Raw genomic sequence first — 27,098 nt, 5'->3', positions numbered from 1 at the left:
TCCAGCACAGCAGCTGCCTGGTAAGTCAGCTGGGAAGTGGATGACTGCTCGGGGCAGCCTCGGCCTGCCCCAGGAGCCTGTGGGCACATGGGACACCGGCACTACACAGCCACAAAGCCAGGATCATTGCAGTGAGTTACAGAAAATAACTTCCTTCAGACGTGGAGCAAGCTGTAGGCCAGCCGATCTTGCCTGCGGATATTGTTACATGTGTAATAATGCTGGCTAAAAAAAAAAAAAAAGAAAAAAAATCCAAGCACTTAACCTCTTTGATGGCATTTTCAGCCAAAGATGTAAAAAGTAGTTTCCTTTAAGTCAGGGTTCTTGTTCAGCTCCACATGTTACGACACCGGAGTTAAGCGCCGTGTCAGTAGCTCATGTCACTTGATAGCCTACTAAAGCTTTGTTAAGCGCGAGGATTTGCATGCTATTACCAACACCACCATAAACTTCCCAGACTTCTGTAAAACCCTCCCGGCTGCCATTAAACTGCTACCACCGTCTTTCCCCCCCTTTCTTTCTTTCTTTCTGACACCAGCTGACAACAAGGTAGCACGGCATTTTGTTGCCCCACGCCTGCCCTTCTGGTGCTGGGCTGGGAGCGCCCTGCCTCCGTCACCGAGCCCTCACCTCAGCGCCGCCCACCTCCCCTGCCTCCTCACCCCGCTTCTTGGCCAGGCCATCTTCCCTCAGCCCTGCTGCCTCCTCTGCCTCACTGCACAGCTTCACCCTGCTCTCCTGAGGTCCCCATGTGTGGCTCCCAGCCACCCAACACGGTCCCCTTTCATCCCTTGACTGTCTCCAGTAGCTGCTTGGCTCATGCTGCCACCTGAGGAACCCCTTCAGGTCCCCAGCCCTCATGAAGAACAAGGCCTCCTCACCCAGCCTCTGGGAACCTCAGCCATTTTTCTGCTTCTGATAATTTTTCTGCTTTCTGCTAATGGTTCTAACTTGTAATTGTCCTCCTGTGGTTTATTTATTTTCAAGCACCCCGTCATTAAGCCCAGCTCCACACGCAGTCCTTAACTCCACGGGAGGGCTCCATGCCTACAATGACAGGCACAGAAAAAACACAGAGACCAGAAGAAACCTGTCACACAGTGAGGGGAAAAGTTACCCCCTGTAAAACAAAAAGTTGGAGCAAAGGTGACAGATTTGTCACCTTTGGGCTGGACACCAACCAGCAAGGTGAAAGAGGAGGAAAGAAGAGCCATAATGGAAAGGGCAAAACATGAGGGGACGGGGGGAAAGGAGGGAATAGGAAAAGCTTGTAAAGGGTTTTAAAAGGGAAAACTTGATGCACCTCAGGCAGCTGAGCAGAGACACTCTGACCAACAGAGATTTGCTGGAAGGAGCTGGTTCCTGACTGAAAAGGAGAGTTAGGAGCAGGTCAGGAAAAGAGAAGAGCCAGTGAGTGGTGAACCATCACTGCTCCTGACTCATTTTTACTGTGGGAGCAACAACTGGACTGAAATGGTGCAAACACACAGGGGACAGCACGGTCAGCCTTGTACAGCACTGCAGCAGTCCAATGAAGCATGGGTGAAATACACAGAAAATACAGTATTTATACACTCAATAACACACAATAGGACGTTTCGTATTCACTCCCTCAACAAGAGGGATTTGTCCACCTTCAAATTTTATTTTGCTTGATGCTGATGTGCTGATACCTGGGTTGTTTTTCACTACTTCTGTTTGACTTGTTTTACTTTTTTTGTTGAGCTTTTGTTTGTTTGGGATTGTTTTTGGTTCTGTGCCTCGTTCTCCTATGTGTTCCCTTGTTAGCCTGCTTGTGTCCTTTCCCTGCCAGTTGTCTCAATCCTAGACTCTTAGGAGTTTGTTTGCAGACCACTTATTATAAGGGGATCCTGACCTATGCCCGGCACTTGTAAGCACTGCAAACAAAACAATGGAATTCTTTAAAATTAAACATTTATGATGTATTTATGAACAATATTCTCCAACAGAACAAGAAGCACACATTGCAACTCTGTGATGATGCAGAGCCACTGATTAACATAATAGAATAGCTTTTGTGCTCTCCAAGCAGATTAAACAATTTAGAGTCACCAAGTCTTTGGACAGACCCAAATGAGATCAGCTTCTCCTCAAAGGGACCACCCATGTACTCTCCGTTATCCTCCATGGCCTTCTGATCAGGCTCTACTGTTAGCAAAAGCAAAGCGTGCTTTGAGTACCAATTTAATTATAACAAATCTGTATAAAACATCTTGGCAAACGGGATGATCACAGTATTCACATACTTTCTGTAAAGATTTGCTGAACAGCAATAATCCATTTGGATGTACCATAATTCTGATACAGCTCGGTATAAAGACAGGAAAAAAAAATACTTCACTTTTCTAATTCCAGCTTAACAGAATACTGATGCACTAAACACAGATATTGTAAATGCTCGTATATTTTGTATCTGGAAAAAAAAAAAAGGTTCTTACTCACTTCATTCCAGCAGAATCAGCCTCAGAAATCATATACTCCCCAAAGCCAGTCTCTCTGAGTCCTGTACTCATTACCACTGCTATGCTACGATTTGCAGGAGTTAAAATTTTAGCCCCTTAAGGACTCTTCTATCCTATACTGCAGGATCAAAATCCGGTTAACTATCGCTGCTGTTTTCATACGTTCAACAGCATTATCTAGACAAAATTCATAATTCTTCAAAGTGACATGACATGAGGTACATCTCATACAACTCACAGTTTGTACAGATGGTGATGAAAGCGGCACTTTTTGGAGAAGGTTAACTACTAACTCAACAGCATTGACATTAAAACAAGCTTTATCCCTGTGAGCAAAAAAAGGCAAGGAAGAGAAAGTTAATCACTTCTTTGGTTGCCTCTCAGATGTGGAAGGGTATGTAACCGGAGACAATTACTATGCAAGAACTTTTATGAATAGTGATCCGTAAATTCCTGCAACTATCATACTTTTATATACGAATATATATGCATCATTTGTCAATGTCTCGGTATGAAAGCGAACACAAATAGTTGAATTGTTTCAAAGGCAGACATTTTCGGTACCCAACTTCAGGCACGGTGGGTAAGTTTTCTGACTAATTTTACTGTTTCAGCAAATGAGCTGAAACAATTCTGCATCTCTAGACCACAACTCGACTGTCTCAAGCCAGTTTAATAAGACCTACAGCTCATAGTACCCTTGTACGAATGCTATTCTCCCTCAGCTATTATCATTAACTGCTAAATAAGAAAAGAACGAATGCTAAGAGAATTTCCCAGATCCATACACACAATCCATACCAGGGATGGAAATGGAAAGCCACAATCTACACTGTCACAGTCCCTGGTCTTAATATTCATCTGCACATTACTGCATTGTTAACTTATACTGGAGATGGGAAAGAGGGGTAAGAAAAGAAAGCAGTCACTGTTAAGTGTAATTTGAAGAAGGATGTTGCCCAATTACCTGGTTAGATTTCAAATCCCAGACAAGAAAGGACAGTGTATGTAACAAGGCCACAAAAAACAGAGACAGAACTAATACACGTGGAGACTAATTAACAAGGAAATGGCAACAACACAGAAGGAATTTCTAAGAGTTACAGAGAAAATAAGTGTAAGCTTGAATCCACGGGTTCTTCTAAGTATTATACTTGGGCAAGAAAAATGATGGTGGAGTTCCTGTATTTTCTTTTTTTTTTCCTTAGAACTGAAATTACCTATTCTCATAATTAAATGAAAACAGACAACATAGAGTCTATAGGTTATTCCTTTAATATTATCTGTATTTTTTAAGATAACACAGTTGCACACGAGGGGAGGCCTCTTTTTAACTACTACACTTTTATTACTGATGATGAAATAACCAAATAACCTCATAAACCCAGTTCAAATTTTCAAGTATGTCAGGGGTGGAGGGCAAGAAACCAACATCTTAACTGAAGCCCAGTGACAAAATAAATCATGAAAATTAAGAATCTGGAAGTGTACGGTCATCTATACTACAGAGAAATTAGTGCCAAGCCTTTAAAACACTGAAGAAAAATTAGCTTTAAGTATCTAAGAAAAGAAATAGGCAAACAAGACCCACCCAGCTGTCTGCTTCCTACAGGACTCTTCACTATTGCAAATGCAAACAGCATGATGAAACTCTGAAGGAGGAATTCGACTTCAGCTGCAGTGACATTCAAGACACAGCGACTGGAAAGAACGCCCTGGCCCCACAAAGGCTGCTGGTTACAAAAGCGGATATCTACTTGCACTGGAAGTGAAACTTCGCCCTGCGTTATCCCTGTTGCTTTTCAAAGGACCTGATTTTTTAAAGAACGATTGTTTGAAAAAAATCTATTAGTGGCCGTTTTAGATTTTGGCATGCACTTGTTTACGTCCTTTAGCAGATACTCTTCAGCAAGAGCTTCACTGTTTATACTTTCAAAAACTCCGGAATGAACATTATTATTTTCTTGCATGCCACAAGTTTTTGCTTATTTGTACGGCACCTTCATTCCAGCACCCAAGAACCCCTTGTTCAAAGAAATGTCCAAAGACATGTGTTCTTCAGACCTCTGCAAGGATGAAGCTACTGTTGCTACTGTGCAGGAAGGGAGATGGAGCCGAGAGAAAAGGGTCAGACGCTGTAACACAAGGGTCAGATGCAAGTAACAGGCGTAGGGCCACAGGGGAACAGGCTCCCCGCAGTCGCATCTCTTCAGCTGTGAATTACAAAATCTGTGGATGCGTATTTTCAGTATTGCCCATACACAGAAGGAAGGCTGGTACCCTGACCTTGCCAACACAGTACTTGCAATACCACACTTCTCAGAAAAACTGAAATCTTGTTTGCCCATTCACTGGTTTTATGAGACAGCATCTGTGTTGTTTTGTCTTTGGCTCTTCTTTGTCGTTATTTGTTATTCTCCTGCATAGCCTCCTGGAAACTGGGAAACCAACCAATTCTTAGATTTAAGAGGAAGACTCCAGTCTGCTACGGCTGCTCTATCTCCCATTAGCCCCAGACAAAATGTGACTTTCAATCCTCCTTAGGTTCCTGCCGCTCACCTTCTTCCTCCTGGCTCCTCTCTTTCCACGGAGTTGTTCTTCCCCTAACTCTTCCCCTTTGATGACTGATTCAGTTCACAAATAACTAAGAAACAGATGTTTCCCCTCCCTCCTCTCCACCTGTACCTTCATGTTACCCCATCATAAACACATAAAAACTTACAGAGATGCAAATAAGACCAGATTCCGAAATCTTTCCCCATTAGTTATCAAGCTGCAAAACAATAAAAATCAACATCCATAAACTGGAGGCCAGCAACTGTGCCTAAGTTAGGAGCATCATGGTGCATCAACCATCTCCACCAAGCCCAGAGAAGAGTAGAGGTTGCTGTGTATACAGGAAAGCCATCCTGGAAAATATTTTCTTGGAAACATGGCCAACTAGGGTTTTGCTCATTTTTATATGGCTACTCCAACTGCACTTTTCTTGTCTACGAATCTATGATTTGCAATTGATTTTCTTGACAACAGAAATACTCAGTTGTACGTTGTGCAGTATTTCATGTCTTCCATTTTTCAGTTCAGAAAAACTGGCCAAACACACATCACATTTTGTACAGACATGCTTCTGCAGTTTGCTCACTGAGAAGGATGCCTGCCAGTATTTTAAGATTTTTTTTCAGTACATTACAACTGGGCCTTTTCCACAAGACACCGTTTGTCACATTAATCTCTCCCTTAAACTCTGTATTTCCCATTCCCCTACTAACTTCGCCATTTACATACACTATTACATTGTTTTTTGGTTAATTTATTTTCAAGGTGCATTGGGTGCATATCTGAATTCAGACCAAGCAAACCTTGCCAGTTCCGCCATCAAGTCTTTTTCCCCTCTCCTTCTCCACCCTTTAGAAGACAAGCCTGACATTTGTGCAGTGGATCTAACCCCATGGGACAGCCCGTGCCAATGCTTAGTTGACAAAAACACTTTGGAAGATATGAAAGAGCCAATTTGGACTCCGATTTACCTACATGCTAACATCTCTCATTTCAGCATCATACCGTGGAGGTGAAAACACAAGTCTCAGCTATTTCTGCCAGAGAAAAAACTTTCTGTCATCACACCAGACTGCTGCTGTTCACCCACAGAGAAGTCAAGAAATCTGTCTAGAAATCTTTAACACCTTGCAGCTGTCATGCACGGACACAGAAGCATTTCCCAGTCAGAGATTCAACCACATTGCAGGCTGCAGGTAAGTATGAAAGAGTTGCTTGCTTTCTATTTGAATTGATGTCTCTTTTTATCTGTGACTAATGCAATCTCTGACTTCATCACCTTACTCCCCGAAGTCAATAGAACCTGAAGTAAAAGCCAATGTACCTAAGGACAGATGTTGACACTGTTTCTCTGGAGCCATGGCAAAGCTGCAGAGTGATCTGAGCCTTCAGTTTTACCCTAGCAATAGCAAAGTACGTATTACATAACTATTTTGAAAATCTGTCTATACTTGCTAGAAACAATCAGGAATCTAGAGCTGAAAATAATATCAATATTCTGACAGGAAACCCGCAAACACTTAAAGCTCTCCTGATGTTTCTACAGGACTGATTTTTTGTCACTACCAATTCACTGGTCACACCTTAGAAAAGCAAAGGAAACTGGAGAAGAGCAATGAGGCTAAGGTATACATTTTTCATGATCACTCAAGGCAAGCACACGTTAGTCATTAGAATAGTAGCCATATAATTGAACTATTCAGAAGACACGCATCATATTATAAATAAAAGACCCCAGAATAATTTTCTCAATTCAGATAAAAGCAGTGTCACACTGCTACCTCATACATTCCCATCTCTTATTTTCATACTCTGATAATTCTCCATATACATTCGCTGCAGTTATCCCTTCTTCCCTCTAAGTTTAAGTAAAGAGTACTGACTTCTGTTTGCCTTTCATCTGGAGGCATTTAACTTTTAATCAGTCCTTCAATATGAAACTCAGTTTGTATTGGCACGACGGTTTCACATAAAAACAATCATAATTTTAGCAGAACTCTATTATGCTGCAAATCCTTGCTTCCATCTTGACTTACTTTGCAGTAATCCATGCAGTTTATTTGGTTACACAAAGAACCACAGTTCATTTGACATAATTACCTCTCTCTTCTGTTAGTATCTGTCTGGCATCCTAAAATGTTATATTCACTTTTTTTTTTGATGCACGTTCACGGTCCTCAACAAACAACGTCATAAACCTGCTGTTCTGCCTTTGGCCATACCAAAGTTTACCTTCTGCTTTGATTATCTGTGGACTTTCAAACAAGCATAACGACAAACAAAAAAACAAAGACTCATCAAGCAAGTCTTTCTCACTTTTCCTTCTGTAAAGGAAAACACGCAGAAACCTTCTTTTCCTGATCTACTGACTTCCCCTTCTGCATAACGCTTCTGTCCAGTGTGTGGCATCACTGACAGTGGAACCAGTATGAGTGGTGACTACAGCTTGCAGAGGACGGACAGGCACCCTGGGAGATGGATGACAACAGGGACTGGGTAAGCCACTGCTGACACTAAGAGAAACAAATATAAAACTGCAGACAGCCATACCTTGGTTAGGTTGACTGAACCATGACTTCTTCCACACCAATGAGTATGCAGAGGCAATCACTGTCCACTCTGTATAGAGCTCAGCTCTTGTAAAACACACAGAAAAATCTGCTCTATGCTTATTCTCCCATACAAACACTCCTTTACCCTCAACGTGAATCTAACACCAACTTCAGGACACCCTGTATAGTATATGCCATGCTCCAGGGATAAAGGTACTTCCATTTTGAAAATATTAACAATTCCAGCAAGACCAAATCATGACCTTTAAAATCATGGCCTTTAAAATTAGGTATATAAAAGTATTCCTATATGATAAGAACAAGTTATCCATTAAATGCAATTTGCTTGCCCTTCTCACAAACTCTTCTGCATAAACGTTAACTAACAGCATACAAGTCACCCTCTAAAGTACACAGAAACTTTTACAAGGCATGAGAAGAAAAAATGACAGGTTTCACTCCATCAACTGAGAGCAAGTCACTGAAGACCTGATTTTTAGGAACATGGATGGTAACTTCAGTGAGAGTTGAGCCATTTAACACACGTGAAACCAGAACCAAGTTCAGCACTCCCTATTCAGTAAAACCCACACAGATTCTCTCCATCCTCCTGAATCCAGAATCAGCTATTACATCAAGGAACATAAAAACCCAGAATTATTATAAATATAATTTCATGGACATGTAGTAACTTTCAATATGGTCTGCACTCTTCAGAGATATTAATTTAAAAGCCTGAACCAACAGTTTAGGATTTCCTCTAAGCTGCAGCTTTCTCGAGTCAATATTTGTAAATCATGTTTCACGTTTCCAAGGAAACCAAGTGGGTAATACCTCCTGCAAACAGCCTCTTTCAATATACTTTTCATGGCTACATGGCTCACAGAAGTTATCCTTGGTCTCACAAAGGAAAGAAGTTGCACTTTTCCTTGTATCTTCTGAAAAAAAAAAAGTCAGCCTGCAGAAGCAACTCAAGCAACTTCCATGGCAAGAACCTACTGAAATCGCTGTGGACTTTCTAATCTGAAGCATATGTATAATAACCTTTGTATGCTGTAGAAAAGCTGAGTAGTTTTTCCAAATAGCAGTAGACGATTACATTTATTTTGTACATGTAAAAGTGAGGCACTTCTTAAATGATATCTAAATTATCAGCCAGTACACCACCTACAGAAGTCCGAACATACCTCACCATCCCTCTCAGAAATGTATTATGCACCTAATAATAAAGTTCAAATGTTAATGGAGATAAAGACCAAACCCAATGTAACATATTGTAATAGAATACTGCTTTCTTATTTTCTTTTCCTATTATTTTTCTTATTTGACAAACATTTAAATCAGTTTAAGGCATGACTAGCTTAATGAACTCTGCAAACAAAAGGTTACAGGCATGCGATGTACCCAAAGTCATTTTGTTATTGAGATCTTTGGAAGAAGCAAACTTCACAGCAAATCAACAATGAAATAGTATAACCGGAGAGGAAGAAAAATAAAGCAGAAAAAATAAATCTATGAATTCCACTTCAATTCATCTGAAGACTTAAAAAGAAAAAGACAGCAAAAGTATTTTAGTGCTCTTGCACACTTGAGGCAGTTCAAAGCAAAACAGAAATCAATTGTCCTGTTTTTTAGAAATGTTGTGAGACATCAATTTCCAAAAAGCCTGGTGATGCATTTCAAAATGATGCACTTAAAGGGCATCATTATGTGTCCAAACACCCGTGTTGAAAAACAAGGGCAAAGTTTTACAAAAAAAAAAAAACAAAAACCTCCTGCTTTCCCATCTGTTCACATCTACCTACAATACACCCGCAAGAAGAGTTTAATACACAAAATATACACTCAAAGTTCCTCGGGTTGTTGCACTCAATTCACGGAGTAAGAAATGAGTATTATCTGCTGGCTCAGTGTAACAAGAGAACCACAAGCCCTTCAGAAAGGACCTCAGCCTCCTCCTGACATGACAAATACCAAGCCAAATCCACGGAGCTAGATGGTAAAAAACTTTTGTATCCAGATCAATCTGCAGCCTACAAGAATCCAGGTTTGAGAACACCACACAAAACAAACCTTCAGCTTCTCAACAAATGTAGATGCAGACTTTTGACTCTTTTGACTTTATATGAGAAGATTGTTCACACAACAACAAAAAATGATCCCATTAAAAAGGAACCACTTTATATAACATACCAGGCATCACATCAGCTATGTAAACTTCTGTGGCGAGCAGTGAAAAACAATTACGTGTCTTATAAAATTTCTAAGTTGTCTGGTGTAAGAAACAGCATTCTACATCTGATAACAGGTATTTCTGAAGGACAATATCTTCAGTGGTTGATAACTTGATCTGCGATAAAGAAAACCCATGTTCTTTTAAAAGTATATTCAGCAGCAAATAGTGCTCAAAGGATCTTGACTCACAGCTCAGCAGCAATGGGCTTTCTTTATGACCTCTTCTAATGAAACACACATGTACACATGTTGGTTTACTTTTCTTGGATCATTTGTGTCCTTCCAACAAGCACACACACACTCCTTGCTTTCACAGTTTCTCCCCCTGCAACCTGCCTTCATCCTCAAGAGACACATGCAGAGCCCAGTACCACAACCAGGAACGAGATGGGAAAGACTAGAAATACTCTCAGAAGATACTGGAGCCACTCCTCAACACAACAAACCAACCACAAAGACACACACAAAAGGCGGTCCTTGCCCAGACTGTGAGGACAGAAAAAGGCCCAAGAGAAACTCCTTGTAGACCACAAGTGAAGCCATCATCACTGTGAACCTGAGACGTCCCAATTACAAACCAACAGGACGCACAACGCACGTGACAGCTTGACCTGAACAGAAGAAACAGAGTTGCTTTCCACGTGGCAAGCTGTGAGGTTATCACAAACTTTCCCAAAGGTAACACAACCAGCGCCGAGATGCCACGTGCAGTTCCAGCTGTCTACTGCATTAGCTCCGAAAATAACGGGTTACTGCTTTACCACAGTGTTTTCAAGAACTGCTGTAATAAATCTTCAGCAGAATTCAGGACTCCAGGGACCTGTAACGTGCTATGTGATCTATAACATAAAAATAGAAATTAAGGAATGACTGGTTTTTACATTTAGAAATGCGTGCAATGGAAACTAATGCTGCATAAACACAAAACAACAACAAAAAAAACTTGGAAGTAAAAAAGATAAAAAGGCTAATAGACATAGGGTGGAGAAAACGAGCAATGTTACTGGTAAAGAACAACAAGCAACATCTAAAACTTGCACTTTAATAAAAAATGAAATCATTATTAGCATTTGCAGAGAAAGGTTTTTAAGCTAATGATTGAATATGCTTTAGGCTCACATTTCTTTTTTTGCCATACAAAGAGCTGTACTCAGAAGACAGAGTTCAAAAGCTCCATGGAGAGCTGTTCACAAGTCTCAAACACCACTGCTTGACTGTAAGAGGCTATTTCTTAATAAACTGGTGGTCCATAAAGAGCATAAAAATCATGAATAGTAGTAAGTCCAATAGAGTACAGTACAAGCCCACTTCAAGCACCCCACTGGAAGCTTAAATCAAGATATTGCAGAGTAAAATGAAAGGCGAGTCTGTCAGGAGGAGAACAGGGGTGAAATCTGGGATTGCAACAGGTGATGGGAGGTCAATTTCATTTTAGAAAGGTGATGTTTCCCCACAGGCCTATTAGTTCTACAACAGTATGAGACATGTATAATATTTGTTTTACTATGTATTTCTCTTCCCTTTTTTAAAATACAGATAAGTAAGCACTGATTTGAACTTCTCTCAAGAGCACAGCAAGATATTATTTTGGCAAAGAAGTTCAACTGAATGTATTTCTAGTGCTCTTTACCTGGTGAGCCGTTCACTTTCTTTCCAGACAGCTTGAAGCATTAATAAAGTCTTTCCTCTAAATGGCACCTCTCAGTTTTCCAACTTGCTGCACAAGACTACATTGCACAACGGTCCTTGTTCCTAATCCTGATACTTCTTACATGACCTACAGTAGTTACATTAGCCTGGAGAAAGAAAAGGACAGAACTAACAAATTTCTTTTTCCTTCCTTGAAAAGGAGGAAGGGAATTACATTTCCAATTGTACAGTTGTGAATTTTTCCATTTTTTAAATCATGCTTTGGCATTTAGTTGCTATTTCAATAAATTAAGGAAAAGTCTGGGAGGAAACCAAACTAAAGGCTTTTTTCCCTATATACTTATCTGAGATTATAGTTTTATAATCAGGGTATGTAGAAATAAGCTTTATTTACACAATTGTTATCTCCCTAAGAAGACTGAGAAAATAGAGCAGTGAGTATGTAAACACGGAAGCAAGGCTCTAAAAAGGATGAAATAATGATAGGAGGAAAAAAAAAAAAAATGGAGTACCAGCAGGACATCAATAATAAAATTACTGGGAAAGAGCAAAACTTCCTGTAGTCCAGCCGAGCTCAGCAAAATCACCTGACACTCGTACTCCCTTTTATAAAACCAGTATGATTAACGAACAGCAGTTATTTGGGGGAAACACAGTATCTGAACAGTAACAGCATTATTACATTTGAAATGATCCTGGATAAGCGCATGAAGAAAAAATGGTAAGCAAGAGACAAAAAGGTCTTAAGTAGTGCAACAGAATAACACACACACACAAAAAAAAAAAAAAAAAAAAAAAAGAGCATGTGTAATCCTACTCATCTGATATCCCTGGCCAGCAAGAGTTGTATTTCTTGCTTCAAATAAAATATACGGAGTGGGCATGTCAGAAAAGGCACTTGAGAAATAGGGTGTCAGCAACAATAGATGAGAAAAAGGGAAGCCTTCAAAAAAGTTACTTTCATATGCAGCTTCAGAGTATGAGAATAGATGGGCACTCCTATCTTTTGACAAAGTTTAATACCTCCAGAAGCAGCAGCCTAACAAACAGTATTCCAAAGCCTCTACGGTAAAGGAATAGTCTTCCTGTAACACTGTTGTAAATTCCAATGAGAACTTCTGACTTTTATTTATTCTTCTCAAACAAGTTGAAAGACAAACTTGAAATTACAAAAATGACTTAAATTCCTTCCTTCATCAGCGTTCAAGGAGTACTCACTCACTACTGAAGTTTCAAAGAAATTACCATTACTAGTCCCATATAAATCAGGGACTGAACAAAACTGAAACAGAGTGAACTAATCCATAAGCAGGTGTGTAAGAGAGCTGCTTCTTTTCCACAGCTTATTCAACTACAGACCAGTACCTAGCTCATACAAAAGTTGAAAAAATCTAGTGGGAGAAAAAAGAAACAAGGTATCTTTCTTTTTTCCTTCCAGCCTTAAGATAAACAATATGCTGAAGAATGATACATACTAGCTCTGAAACCCTCAAGTACATTCTAAACAGAAACTGAGTTTCACTTTTCCTTCTTATGCTACATTTTTCCTTTATTTAATATAAATATTAGTTTTAAGCACAAATACTTCTTAGGTGGGTGTTTACAGTAACCTGGCACATTAAAAATAAATTATTTGTATTATTTTGGTCTGAGCAATGTTTTCTACAGTTTACGAGAGTTCTGATTTCCACCTAAGAACAGCTCAAACAGGTCAGTATTGAAATAAAACCATCCAATAAATAGGAAACGCAGCATTGTCATACTGTAATATTAAAAAATGCCAAAAATAAAGCTCAGAAAAATTAACTCGACAAAATTTTAAATACACGGGTATGCGTTTTCTCGAATAGAAATCAGCATATGTGGCATAAGACTTTTTCTGCAGTATGTCAGCATGCTAAATGTTCTTTAGACAATGGACATTGCTGGAAATGAAAAATGAGTAAGGATTACAGTAACAAAAGCAGCTTTAAATTGGTTGCTTAAAGTTTCCTGCTTGCTGTTTTGAAGTAAAACCAAATTAAATCAATTCACCTTCTTCAACAGCTACAAATTAAAGCACTGGTCAATTATGCAAACTCTGAAAGCAATGACAGAGAAGAAAGTGACAGGAGACTGGCTGACCACTTACTTAAGAGACAGAGGTACAAGGTTAAATGGCTGGAAGCTAAATATATGGATAAATTCAGGGTATATATAACACATAAAGATTAGGGCAATTATAATCACTGAATCCATTTACCAAAGAATATAGGTGATTCTTCATCACACAATGTCTTCTACGATATGCTCATGTATTCACAAAATGTTAAAGCTCCACCAAAATACACTTGCTTAATCCAAGTCCAGGTGATATTCTTCTGATGACTCGATTTAAACTGAATTAGATGATCATAACCATCTTGTCTGATCTTCAAATCAATGAATTTACAATCCAACCCTATGCTTAGATCTCTTTTTTTTCTTCTCCTCACTTCACAAAGCCAATCAATATAACTTAATTTGACTTTACGGTGAGTTCCTTCTGGTATCTGCTTAAATGACAGCATGTCCATCATCAACTAAAACTTCAAACAACCAGCCATCACTTGAAACCATCCTTCAGGACAGCAATGAACTCGAAATGCAGCTTCACTCTTCAATTAACAATTTAAACATACGCTTTTCAAAGTCTTTTTCACTAAGTCAATATAGACTTAACATACGTATTCACATGCTACCCTGTCGGGGGAACTTGACGTGTTCTTTAGCCTATGACACAGGGAATTAAATCCCCCTCTCAACATCAGGCTTCAGGTTTAGGCAGAAGAGAGCAGTACAGAGTTAGGAAAAGCCGTGCCAAACACCAAGAACAGTGATGACAGTTTTACAGGAACAAAGCCTAGAAGTACTCCTAAATCCCTGAATTAACAGTTGTTTCAAAGTCGCACGCCTCCCACTAGAGGTACAGAACACGGTGGGTTTCCAAAACCAGTGATCGCGCTACGAACCATCAGAATGAACTGCATTTGGCAGCTATGGCTCAATGTGAACTTGTTTGTCCAGGCAGAAATCCTTAAAAGCCTTCGGAACTTGCATGCTGGCCAAGTTAGGCACCACTTTTTCCTGTGGCATTCACAGTGCAGTCAGGATGCTTTTTAGGATGCAATTCCCAGACTTCGCCCAGTTGCCAGTGCTTAACTTCATAAAAGCTGCAGCTTAATCGTTTTGCCTTTAAACTAAGAACACCATAATGTCTGAAGAACGCTGACAAGAATTACTGGTTTAGATCATCTCAAATGATTGCCATGGCACACGGCAATCTACATAGCCCTACTGTAAGCATTACTTTTAACATTGGATAGCATAAGGACAACATTTCAACCTACATAATTTTTCATACTTCTGATTTTTAGCTGATATGAAGGTATTTCATGCTACATTTATGTTACTATTTATAACACCACAGTATTATACAAGGATATGTCAAATACCTAACGCTAAATCCAGCTACAACATCCATCACCACCTGACACCCCAACCACAGCTCAAAAGACAACTACATCATTAGCCTGCAGGTTCAGGTGTGTACACAGCAGTACCAAAAGAAAAGTTTTGAAGAAAAAAGCATAGAGTGGAAAAATAGAGTAAGGTTGCTATGCTATTCATAAAATGAAGATGGCTTTAAAATAACCCAGGACCCAGAAAATCCAACTAGGAATACAAATTAAAGAAGTCTTTTAATTACAAGAATCTGTCCCATTCAGGTCATCAGTGGAAGGGTTACACAATGATGAAAAGGAAGAAAACAGTATTTTTCACCCAAGGAGAGACAGCGCAGCATGTCACAAGAGGCAGAAGAAGCAATAGCTAAACACCCAGCAACAAGAACTCATGGTTGTGAAGAAGCTAAACTGACCGCAGTCAGAAGTAATCACAAGAGACAACTTTCTCCTTTTATTTTTAATTCCTATTTTTCTAGGGGAGGAAGAAGATATGTCAGTGAAAGCTGCATGCGTGTGGAACTTTGGCAATGTTTGGGAGGGATGTGAAAGTACAAGTATCTCTCCTGCTGATAGACATGCCCACAGGATGACTAGGGTACCAAATAGCTAAGATCCCAGTGCTTTCCCTAATGAAGAAAACCACAGCCTGGTTGAGGGTGCCCACTCTCAAAGCACATGTGGTGAGTTAATTGACAAATAATGGAAGCCACAAAAAAAAAAAAAAAGAAAAACACACGTGGAGCATTGAACCTGCATTCCCTTCCTCACCCCCAGCAGATGACATTATTTGCTTGATGTGACTACTGTAAACTTTATCCCAACAGTCACAGTTACCAGTTTGTCCATCTTCCCAAAACGCAAGGCCCAGAACTACTGCTATATGTTCTTCAGGTATATACGTTGAAGAAAGACATTTTTAGCGAAATGTTGATTTAGCTGAATATAGATCTGGAAAGTAAAAGTGAAAATGGCAAAGCTTTCTAAATTAACAGCCTCCAAATCTGCCTGCCAACTAGACCGAGTTTGCATGCTTTCCTTTTCAGAAGGGAGGAAAAAAAATACTCATTCTGTTAATGTTTTCCTTTCAAAATGCTGTTGGGTACCATCTATACAAAAGATTTCATTGACTAGATAGAATCTGTGAAAAATTAAGTCATTTTGTAAGTCTTACTGATTGACAGAAACTGGAAAGGAGTGATTTTCCCCACCTCTGTTTTAGGGGAGTTTTTGTTGGAAACTCTTTTCATTTCCCACTTAACCCAAATTTTCTTGCAACGGAAAGATTCTATGAAAAAGAAACTGGAATAGCTCCAACTACTGTCCAACACTTAAAAAGATTTTAAAGTGTCATCGATCATAGCTTTTTACATGCTCTTCTAGATGCACTGCCAGCCCTTACTCCAAGACTAATTCAAAAATGTTTTATGCCAACATCACACACTCAAAATAAAGACAGAGAATTAAAAAAAAAAAATCTCTAAAATATTCTGATTTTAAGTCAAGTCCTGCCCAGATTCATATGTCAGATGTTACTGAATAATGCTCACAGTCATCCTTCTTTCTTTCCACGGAAGAACTGGCAATTAATAATGATTAATTCTAAATACCTCTATGGCTAACGAGGATGACCACGTGTTATCACATCTGCTATGAAAACTGTCCTGAATTTTTAGCACTTCATCAGAAAATGCTATTCCCATGGGAAAAAAAAAAATAACCTTCACAGTAGATGACAACAATCCTAGGCAGTTTTTGATGTTACAAATTTCTAATTCTATGTTATGTCATTTAACAAACTTCATCCATTTCAGCTGAAATTCTCAGTGTCTGCTTCTGCACAGTTAGATTTGAACGTTTTCAAGAATACATCAGGTATCTTTGACTATTTTGGTAATGGGGAAAAGTCTAAAAAATAATTAAGAATATTTTTGTTTGGAAAGATTCTCCCTCGGGGATCCACAGACGACTGGTATTTTCCCAACAGAAACTGATGGGAATCCAGAGTTGCCGTTACCACAGCCAGCACGTTGCAATTTGAGCACTGTAGCTGACAACTACAGCTCACAGGTGCCCAGGAAGACTTCCAGAGGCTTGCTGGCAAGATCTCCAACTCTGCACCCAGGCCCCAGATCTCCTTGCATCAGCTGCAGCAACCTGGCCAGCAGGCATCACAGTGGTCCCTGCTCTGCAGACCTGGCTAAGCCCCCAGGAAACAGATAGGACTTTAGGGCCAAGGCAGAGAAAGAAACTATCCTTAGGTAGCCAGCAGGATCAGTGCTGGCATTCACAACCTTGTGCTCCTCGCATCTCTGGCCACCCGACAACGCCTCACACTAATTGTAAGTTAGCATCGTCACTTGCACCTTACAGAGAGGATAACCAAGCGGTTATCCTAGATGACACCTGACAAAACCGGGACCAGAACTCGGGTCTCCAACACAACACATCATCTGATTAATTATCCTCTTTGCTGCGCTGATGTCCAAGGTCATGCATTTGATTGTTCGGTGTTTAAACAACGAGAACATGCTCACCCCATGGCCAGGAACAAAGCTGGGGATTTCTGAGTCCCATCGTGCTATGTAGCGAATACCATGCCAGCCGTTAGCAAAGAGCGTACTTCATTCCCCCTCTGAAGGCTGGTTCACACAGAGGACAAAAGCTTGCAACTGCTAACCAGACATGCTTTAACTCAAGTGGTGCTGGTCTGTGCTGCAACTCCAGAGCCAGTCACTGTGAGCGCTACCAGCGACCCACAAAAGGAAAAACACCATTGCACACAAGGAAATGCGTTTCCTCAGTGTTCCAGGAAAAAAAAAAAAAAAAAGAAAAAAAAAGGAAAAAAAAAGAAAAAAAAACCATACACTATGAACAAATAAACCAGGAGATTAAGAAAAAATACAGACATTGTTAGGATTGCATTCAGAGGAAATGTCAAGCTACAACGGTCTTGGCAAACTTTATTTGTTAAAATACTCTATAACTGTTAAGGGTCATCTCCCTTGACCCTAACACATGCAGCTTCAGTTCTGATATACCTTAGCATTCACATCCTTAACTTTGTGGTTTTATTAGACTTAATAACAATAATAACAATTGTCAGCAACCTATCACCTAGTCAAGTCTTGCCCTTGCACCTGCTGCTGAGGAGGCTCCTCTGAAAAAGGAGCTGATGCGCACAGACACAAAGTGCATGAAGAAAAACAGCACAAAGAATCAAAATTGGAGGTAAGGAAGATCCCCGAAGGGGAGGAAGAGTCAACACCACAGGATCCAGCACTCGACTCATTTTACACACAATATTCAGAGGCCATGAGAGGCCTCCTGTAGCAACTGATGGGACAAGCTTGACTTCAGAGTCCTCTCCAACCTGTAATGCTCCAAAGAGGGAGCACAGCAAGCAGAGAGCTTCTCTTAAATAAATACCCACGTTTACACTCTGGCCTGTGCCAACTGCAGTCCTTGAAAACATTTTAAACAAGTCCATACATTCACTCCTGAGCCAAGTTTTACCATATATATTTCAGTTGAGCAACACTGGGATGGTTTATGCCACCATCCCTGCCCAAAAATGCAGGAAATGAGAGAGAAATAGTTACATGATGAAGGCATAGCCATAATTTAAAGACATCTCAGTTCGAATCACACTATTTTGCAGCAGACATAAATACAAAATATATTCTTATATTATAGTTTTTGGTTTAGTCCACAGTCCAGATTATGCTTTCTGAAAAATACCAAGAGGTTGTACACTGGAATCAAGAAAGGAAAAGTCCACACAAGCGCAGTGTTATATACAGTGTAAATATACTGACTTCTCAGCAAAGCCACCTTGATTTTTCTCTTCCTTCTGCCTCTCAGTATTCTTTCAAGAATTCTGTGCCACCAAATGGTATATAAAACTAAAGAATACTCTACTGTTTGTATATTATAGTTACTGCATGGGAGCAAACACGAAAGCACGAATTCAGAGTAAACTTAGAGCAATCACACCAAACTTCAAGAAAGTAGGAGAAAGTTCATACATTTTAGGGTACCAAATCTAAGCAGGCCTTCGACACAGGACAGGGCTTCCATATGCAAATGCAAGAGCACCAGCACAGTTTAATCATAAACCAAAAGAGACTGCACAATTTTTCTCACATTGGTCCAATTTTACCCACTTTCACAACTGGGCTACACACACGTACTAGGTCTAGCCAACACGCCTGTCAAGTTTGTCACCGTAGTTTTTGTTTATAGCTAAGTGTACATTTATCACAGTCACAATAAATCCTCAAAAATAACCCTTGTTGCTCATTTATTTTCACATTTACTACTGACTTAAGAGAAAAATTCATTTAGCTGAAACAGGAGGTCTGTCTAAAGTTCAGTAGTTGAACAGTACGTTCTCACAGGGTAAGGTTACACGGAGCTTTTGATTGACTAACACTGTTAAAAGTGTCTTTAGTACTACAGCATAAAAGCATTTCTCTTTTCTACCATAAGCATATTTTTTATGAAAATAAATAAAAAAATTTCACTGCATAGGAAGTGTAGTAATTTCATGCTTTCATGTTTGCACTTTCAAAACTCCAAATTCGTCTTTCAGATACACAGCATACCCCGCACAAAAGTAAAGGAAAACACAAACTTTGCTTAATACTTTTCTTTACATCTCACTTTTCAACATCATGCCTCTATATACGTTTTCTTGTTAGGTGGGGAAAGTGAACATGCTTGCCTTTGCGGCTCCTCCTCTTTCAAAGACGCACAGCTGCAGCTGTAGTAAACAACCACCAGTCAGGAGCTGAGAAGGTCAAAGTCTCAGCGCCGGATCCATCTCAGCTTTTCTAAAATTGAAATTTCCATTTCGAGAAATTTGGGCTTTTGTTTCTCTTTATATTTATGTCAAGGAAAGGCAAACCACAACCATCTCCCAACAAAATAAACCGAGACACAATTCTTCACAAGTCACAAATGGAATACCTCAGGGAAAATGAGTATTTCCCCAGCTTCGTTAATGAGACCCTGAATAAGGCGTTTATATCTTTCAGTTGAGCAAAGGCTTGGTCAAAACCCATCTTGAACTGAACAGACCCATTACACAACACAAATGACACTTAATTCCTTAAAAAACACACAAGGAGGTTGGCCATCCTGGAAGGTGGTGCCAGCGGTGGCAGGATGCCCACGGAGTAGACCCAGTGACCTGAAGCTTGAAGACGGCAGCACTATAACATCAGAAAGGCTAGCGTCAGCAGGCACTGCTCACCCAGTGGTTAGAAAAGGCACACGCCTTCCCTTTGTTTGATAAGCTACTCAGGTCACCCAGACACCTGCCCAAAATCTAAACAACAGGACACCCTAAGCGCCAAAACATGCACCCAATTTCAGAGGGCTTCTGTAACACCACGGTGCGGTCAAGAGCATCCTGAATACCTGGGAGAGGTGTTGCACATTTCACTCAAAAAGCATGGTCTGTATTTCTATTCAATTTGGGCAGGTACAGCCATGCACAGCGTTGGCCTGTGGACTCAAGACTGAACAGAAAGTTGATTCCTACCACAGGGGTTTGCAGCCTAAGCCCTTCTACCACTTCATGGCAGAAGAACTAGTTCAACCCTGCAACATTTAAATATTCAAATCTCTCTCCAGAAGCGAAGCTCAGATCGCACACAGGCAGATCCGGCCAATCCCGACAGAAATACCTGGCAGAGGACCACATGATTAGCCTGTCCTGGAATCTTCAAGTTTATTTTTCAAAGTTGTTACAAACATTCTTCTAGCCTCCCTCGGGATCTTAGGGACCTTTACAGCAAAGGATTTTCTACAAGAGAGGGGGTAGGCCTAGAAATACTGTCATTAAGTTTTGATGGGGAAATAGACACATATGTTAAAAAAAAAAAAAAGTAACACCTCATCTCCCATCCCCCTTTTTACATGTCTGATATTGCTTCATTATCAGAAGCAGAAACCAAACAGCACCTCCCAAATCCCAAACTCCTTCCAGCCCCTCTAGCGCACACGCAATCACTCCTCTAACGCCCCTCGGCGTATTTCCTACGTCCTCCCTGCAGCCAAATGCTGGGAGACAGCAGAGAAAACAGGATTTCTTTTTTTTTTTTTTTTCCACAGCCCTCTTTAAACGCTATTTGCAACTCCATGAACTGGGAAGGTACAAGGAAAAAAAAAAAAATATATATATATATATATATATACACAAGGCACCTCATGAAGCTGCCTGTAACCTAAGGAAAAGGTTGGCTGGAAAAAAAATAAATAAAAGAAAGAAAGACAGAAAAAGGTGTTTCTGTGGCTGCCTGCCCCTTCAATCCATGGAGGGAGAGGAAAAGGGGAAAGAAGAAGGAACGGTCCCGGGGTGATGTCCGGGGCTGGGGGACTGGGGGTCTCTGCTTCTTGGACGCCAGGCGCCCAGCCAGCGGCTTCAAGTTGCTCGCGTCCCATCAGCGAGGGATTTTCGCGTCTCCCCTTCGGAAAAGGAGGCGAAAATGGCAGGAGAGCCGCGGCCCGGCGGCGTGAGGGAAATGGTGCCGGCGGCCCGGCCCGGCCCGGCCCGGCGCTGCCGCCCGCCTCGGGGCTGGCACCGAGCGGCGGCCAGAAAATGGAGCCCAGATGCCAGGGCTGCGAGAGGCAGCCCCGCCAAGTTGCCGCCGACCGTGCGCGGCTACCTGCCGCGGCGAGACAAAAAGGGGGACGAAAAGGGGAAAAAAAATACATAGCAAGAAGAATCTCGTTTATTTATGATGGTAAAATAGGAGAATACCAAGAAAACGGTGAAAAAAAAAAAAAAAAAAAAAAAGGTTTACTTACTTATTCGGGGGCTGCCAAAGGCTAGCAGAATTTAACAGGCTTGAGCTAAACCATGATGTAAGCCAACTTATCTCCAGCACCTCGCATCGAGCAGCTCTGCTCCCGAGTACGTAACATATTCGGGATTTTATTTACTTATATCTATTTATATACATATCTATGTGTGTATATACGCGAGAAGGTTTCGGTGCGCTGTCAAAAGCGACCGCCGCGGAAAGGTCTGCAAAGGCTGCTCGCCGGCTATCACACCCCCGCGAGAAGGGAGAAAAATAAATAAATAAATATGTAATACGTATATTTATAGGGATCCTATAAGCAGAGAGCCAGCGCTGCCGGTGCCACCCCGGTGCCGGCGGCGGGCAGCCCCGGCCGTGTCCCCCCCCCCTCCCCCGGCGCCCCGTGCACATGCTTTTAATGTAAATACAGCCCTCCGCTCCCCCTCGCCGCCAGCTGACGGCACACAGCGTGGCTTTTTAGACGTGTATTTATTTAGTGACGGGTAATAAGGGTGAGAGCGGGTAACAGGGGTGCGCGCTACCCCCACACACGCAGCCCGGTCCCGGTGGCAGGGGGGCAGCACAAAGGGGCTCGGCGCCCCCACCCCCGCACTGCAAACACGCCGCTCGCTGCCTTTTTTTTTTTTTTTTAATTATTATTATTTTGGGGTGTGGGTGTCCCCTCTCCCCTCCAGCAGGAAAGTTGAGGGAAAGTTGGGGCGGGCGGCCCCCCGCCCCGGTAGGGCCGGTACCGGCCGCCGCAGCCCCCCCCGGCCGGCCGGCAGCCGCTGACCCCGCGGCCCCGCTGCCGCCTCCGCCCCGCTCCGCTCGGCACCCCCCAAATAAACCCCTTTTTATTCGTGTTCTTCAACGATTTCACTTCGTGCGAGCGGTTATCACATATATTTATTTTTTTTTAAAGAAGAAAGCTGACTGGGACGGCAACAAGAAAAAAAAAATAATAACCATAAAAAAAAAATCATCATAGAGCACACGTTCTGTTTATTCTGATAAGAAACGGAATCGGCACAGACCTGAGCAGGAGCCGCAGAGCAGCCGCCTCCTTCCCCCGACTCGGGGTCCCCCCGGCTCTGTCTGTCCGTCCGTCCGTCCGTCCGTCCGCCAGGCTCCGTCTGCCCGTCCCCGTCCCCCCCCCCCCTCCGCTCCCTCCCGGGGGCCGGGGCAGAGGCTCTCCCCGGCGGCCGGCCGCCGCTGCGGGGAAATGAATGGGGGCAGCAGCAGCGGGGGGAAGCGCGGCGCTGGCCGCCGACTTACCCGCGTCACATGAGGAGCCGCGGGCAGGGCGGCCCGGGGGTGGAGGCTCCCGGCGCCGCCTCGCCTCGCCTCGCCTCGCCTCGCCTCGCCCACCGCCGCCGCACCGGGGCGGCAGCCGCCGCCGCTCCCCTCACACACAAAGGGCCCCGCCGAGCCGCCGGGCCCGGCCCCGCTGTGCTGGGCGGCGGGCGGAGCGCCCCCACCGGCGGCCGGGCTCCCGGGGGGGGGAAAGGGGCCGCGCCTCGGCTCCGGGGGTGGCGACGGGAACGCCCCGGGGGCGCTGAGGGGGGAGCGGGGCCGGGAGGGATGAGGGGAGATGAGGGAGGGAGGGAGGGAGGGGGGCAGAGCCCTGCCCGGGCACCTGGCCGGCTCAGCCCTGCCCGCCTTCCCCTCCTGCTCCCTTTATTTTTAACGCTTGAGAAGCCCGTGAGGGTGGGTTGCTGTTTTTTTTTTTTCTTTCTTTCTTTTCTCTCTTTTTTTTTTTTTGGTTGTTTTTTTTGGAGTTGTTTCTTTTTCGTGGAGGTCACTGCGTGAGGCTGAGCCGCGCCTCGGCTGGCTGAGGGATTCCTTCATGGGCAGACTGGCCCGCATGAAGGCCTGCTGGGTCGCAAAGGCTTTAAGTAGCAGCACACGGAGAAAAGAAACCTTCCAAAATATTAAACTCTGTGAAAAACTCTTCATTGTGTTTTGAAATAATTGCTCTAAACCTGATAGGAAATGAAAATGTAAATCCTGAGGTTGTCTTTAAACTTAGAGAGGTAAATCCCTATCTCTTCTCGAAAGTTTTCTTACTTGCTTATGCAGCTAAATGTTTTGGTGGAAACACCCTGGCCCGTGTTTGTCCAGCATCGGAGCTACTGAGCGGCCCTAACTAGTTCCCTAGGGATTTCCTTGGGTCAGAGAGTCTTGTAAATAATGTGAAGCCGATGAGGCTGTTTTCTGCCTCCTGTTGCAGGGAGGAAATACAGCACGGCCAGAGCGCAGGTGAGCTGTGCCCAGCCCCAGCTGCTAAGATGGTTTCTGGGCAGCGTGTGGAAGTCAGTTTGAGGACGCTTGGTGGCCTTCGTGACAGGAGGTGTGTCATGCTGGGCCCTGGCCTTCAGCAGGGTCGGAGCACGTTGAAAACAGAAAGTTCGCTGCGAGTCCCCCTCGCATTCGAGCATGGCTCAGCAGCTCCAGCAGATCCCCGGCTGTAACCTCTGAAGCTTTCATAGCAGCAGTTGGGCGAATGAAATAGGCAAAGAGCGACTCTTTGTCCAGTAGAGGGGCCTGCTGCGTGAGCGTGTTTGTAAAAGTCTGGAGGGTGTGCATATTTACACAGAAAACCAGGCTGAGCTGAGGTAAATAATTACTGCTTAAATGCTATTGCCTTCGGTAAATACAAACTCATGTTTGCTGCTTTCCCCAGTAGCTGCTCAGGAAGCCTGAGGAACCAGAACCAAAGTCTGCTCCCTTAGCGCATTTCATGCCAACTGCCTGAAATACATCCATGCACCGTTGCATGCGCTCTCCCCTTCGTTGGCCTATAAATGGTCCTCGGCCGCCTTTTGGCTGGAACGGTTTAGGTAACATAACCCCCTCGCTATTTCTCCCTGCATCTTATCTCGATTTTCACAAGGTTAAAAAAGACAGAATAGCAAATAAGAAATGTTAAAACGGATATAAACAGAAGTCCACCTAGCAGTGTATATAAATATACGTCTCTGCAAGTTATAAAGGAGATTAGGTGTGATTTGCTATTATTTTGTCTCTAGTGCAGTCATTTCCTTTGGAGAAAACTGAGCATGGAGTTAAAATACAGTCTAATGACCTGAACAACATATTTCCTTATATTACTACTTCACGTATAGAGCCAGCTCCGCAAGCTCACCAGAGATTACATATGTGATTCATTAGTTTTCAGAAGATTTTACCCAAGTCAAAAGTTAACATTGTAACACCATATTTTAAAAGATAAAATATGCAATTCCGTAGGAAGTAGGCTACTATAGAACGGTGCTGGAAACACTCCCTGGGTAGATTTGTAGCTTATATTCAGATTTATCAATAAAAAAACACGAGCGCTAGCATTCATCCTTCTTAACCACTTGGAACAGGGAGCGATGATTTCCCAGCCTTGAGTGTTCTGCAGAGAAAAACTGGTTTTCACCTACCGAGGTTAAAGGATTAATGAATACTTGGCACATGAAAAATGAATGGTGATAGCGGGAAGAAGATTGCATGTAGACAGTGTGATAAGGTGTGTAACAGAGAAACATCATGTTACGCACCTTGCTGTGCCCCAAGAAGCAGACGAAGCTCATTTCCATTGGATTTCAGATAAAATATTTTAACACATCGATATTTATTTTATCACACTTAAGAAATATTTTATTCATTTATCTAAAATATCTAAGGAAATAATCTAGAAGAGAAGTTGCCTCACTGACATTTGGTGATAAAATTTGTTCTCCATGAGCTTCATTATGTGCTATGGTGGCTGTTTGCATGGTCTGTTGCCTGCTGCTGAGAACTATTACCCGTATGCGTGAATTTGCAGGGCAGTTTCTAAAGCAAAAATATGTAGCTACATTCACGGGAGAAATGTATTACATGATTATATATCAATAGATTGATATAGAAGTAGGGATATTACACATTAGTATTTGATGTATATCACAGATTTATAGAGAAATGTAGTTCTCAATCACATGCTTTTATGGAAAAGCTGTCGTACTAAATCACCGTCTTGGCTCACTCCATATACCTGACCCCTCTGTTTCCATTCTTCTGTAGATTAACAAAGCTGAGCATTCGTTGTCTGTGTGAAAATGTTCTGGCTTAAATTTTTAACACAGGAATACTTTGAAAACCATTTAGTGTTTCTACAGATTTCCCATTTATTTTTTATTCTTTTTTTTTTCTTTTTTAGAGAAAGAATTTGAATTTTCCTATTAACCAATGGGACTTCTTAGCATGCCATTTTTTTTCAGAAACCAGAGTCTTAAATTTTGAAAAAGAAACTTTTTTTTTTTTTTTTTTTTTTTTTTTTTTCAAGTGCCTTGCTCTATTCAGTTCTAAAAATAGAAAAACATAATGTTGGAAGCCAGGAGAACAAATCAGCCAGTGGAACATTTTTGGTTACTTGCTTTTTCACAGGCCCAACAGTTATGTTTACTTGTGTAAACAAATGAAAGACTTTTTTTCCCTAATCCTTTTCCAGGTCTGCCATATTGTCTGCAAACCAGTATTACTAATTCATTGTTACTGAGTACCACCACAATCCCATATGGTTATTTTCAGTCTTTTTCCTTTAATGGAGTTTCCTAAAACTTATCAAAAAGAACACCTGATAAAATCTCTACATCATGTTCCTCAGCCTCTCGCCTCTCCTATATCAGCCCTCCACTGATACAGTGTTTTCTTCATCATTTTTCCCCAGTAGTTATTGTCCTATTTACATTTCATCCTAGATCCTAATCCAGCAAATAGCCAAATAAATATTCTTGAAAGCAGTTTAGCAACTTCTACGTTTAGCTTTGTCTTGCCTTTTTTTTTTTTTTTTTACTTAACCAATAATGAATCGTTTGTTTTTCAAAATGGGGAATGGCATCACCAGCAGAGAGCACACTGGAACCTCAGAACAAAAGAAAACAGAAAATCAATAGCATATTTTAACAATGCAAGCCTGAAACAAATAAAGATACATCTGAAATAAATCAGCAATGTGCTGAATATTGAGAGAGATTGTTATTTAAATTAACACCAGTTATAAAAAAAGCATTCTTAAGTTACCTATTGTGTATTCCATTTCAGTTTTTATTTAATGTTTTAACTAAAAAAAAATTCAAATAAATGAAAAAAAAAGTCAATCTTACTACCCAAACCAAAAACTAAGTGCTTTTTTATTTGGGATGCATGGTTAGACAAAAAGCTTTAACAAATTACATGATATATTTTAGAAGACAGATCGTGTTCATTTGCTGAACTTGGGGAAACCTTTGGGTTGACAGATAATCAATTCAAATACCTGCAGTTGAGGGATTGTGTTGCTAATTTCTTTCACAAGCCTTC

The 27,098-nt window shown here is 41.7% G+C and overlaps 1 protein-coding gene across 8 annotated transcripts in view; it reads right to left on the bottom strand.

Moving 5' to 3' along the window:
• The window catches only part of KLF12 (KLF transcription factor 12), a 246,687-nt gene extending 223,504 nt beyond the window's left edge, over positions 1 to 23,183 (bottom strand). For 5 of the 8 annotated variants that reach the window (XM_027472998.3, XM_027473022.3, XM_027473029.3 and 2 more), the window contains exon 1: positions 22,805 to 22,943. The gene's annotated coding sequence lies outside the window, so the exon portion shown is untranslated. Of the gene's footprint in view, positions 1 to 21,774; positions 22,014 to 22,804; positions 22,944 to 23,045 lie in introns of those variants that run through there. The other 3 variants (XM_027473007.3, XM_038185326.2, XM_027473013.3) reach the window with 2 other exon arrangements.
• Positions 23,184 to 27,098: the final 3,915 nt, after the last annotated feature.

This window comes from Anas platyrhynchos, chromosome 1 (genome assembly GCF_047663525.1).
Source record: "Anas platyrhynchos isolate ZD024472 breed Pekin duck chromosome 1, IASCAAS_PekinDuck_T2T, whole genome shotgun sequence".
Lineage (NCBI taxonomy): Eukaryota > Metazoa > Chordata > Aves > Anseriformes > Anatidae > Anas > Anas platyrhynchos.
This window is presented reverse-complemented; position numbering and strand designations above follow the sequence as displayed.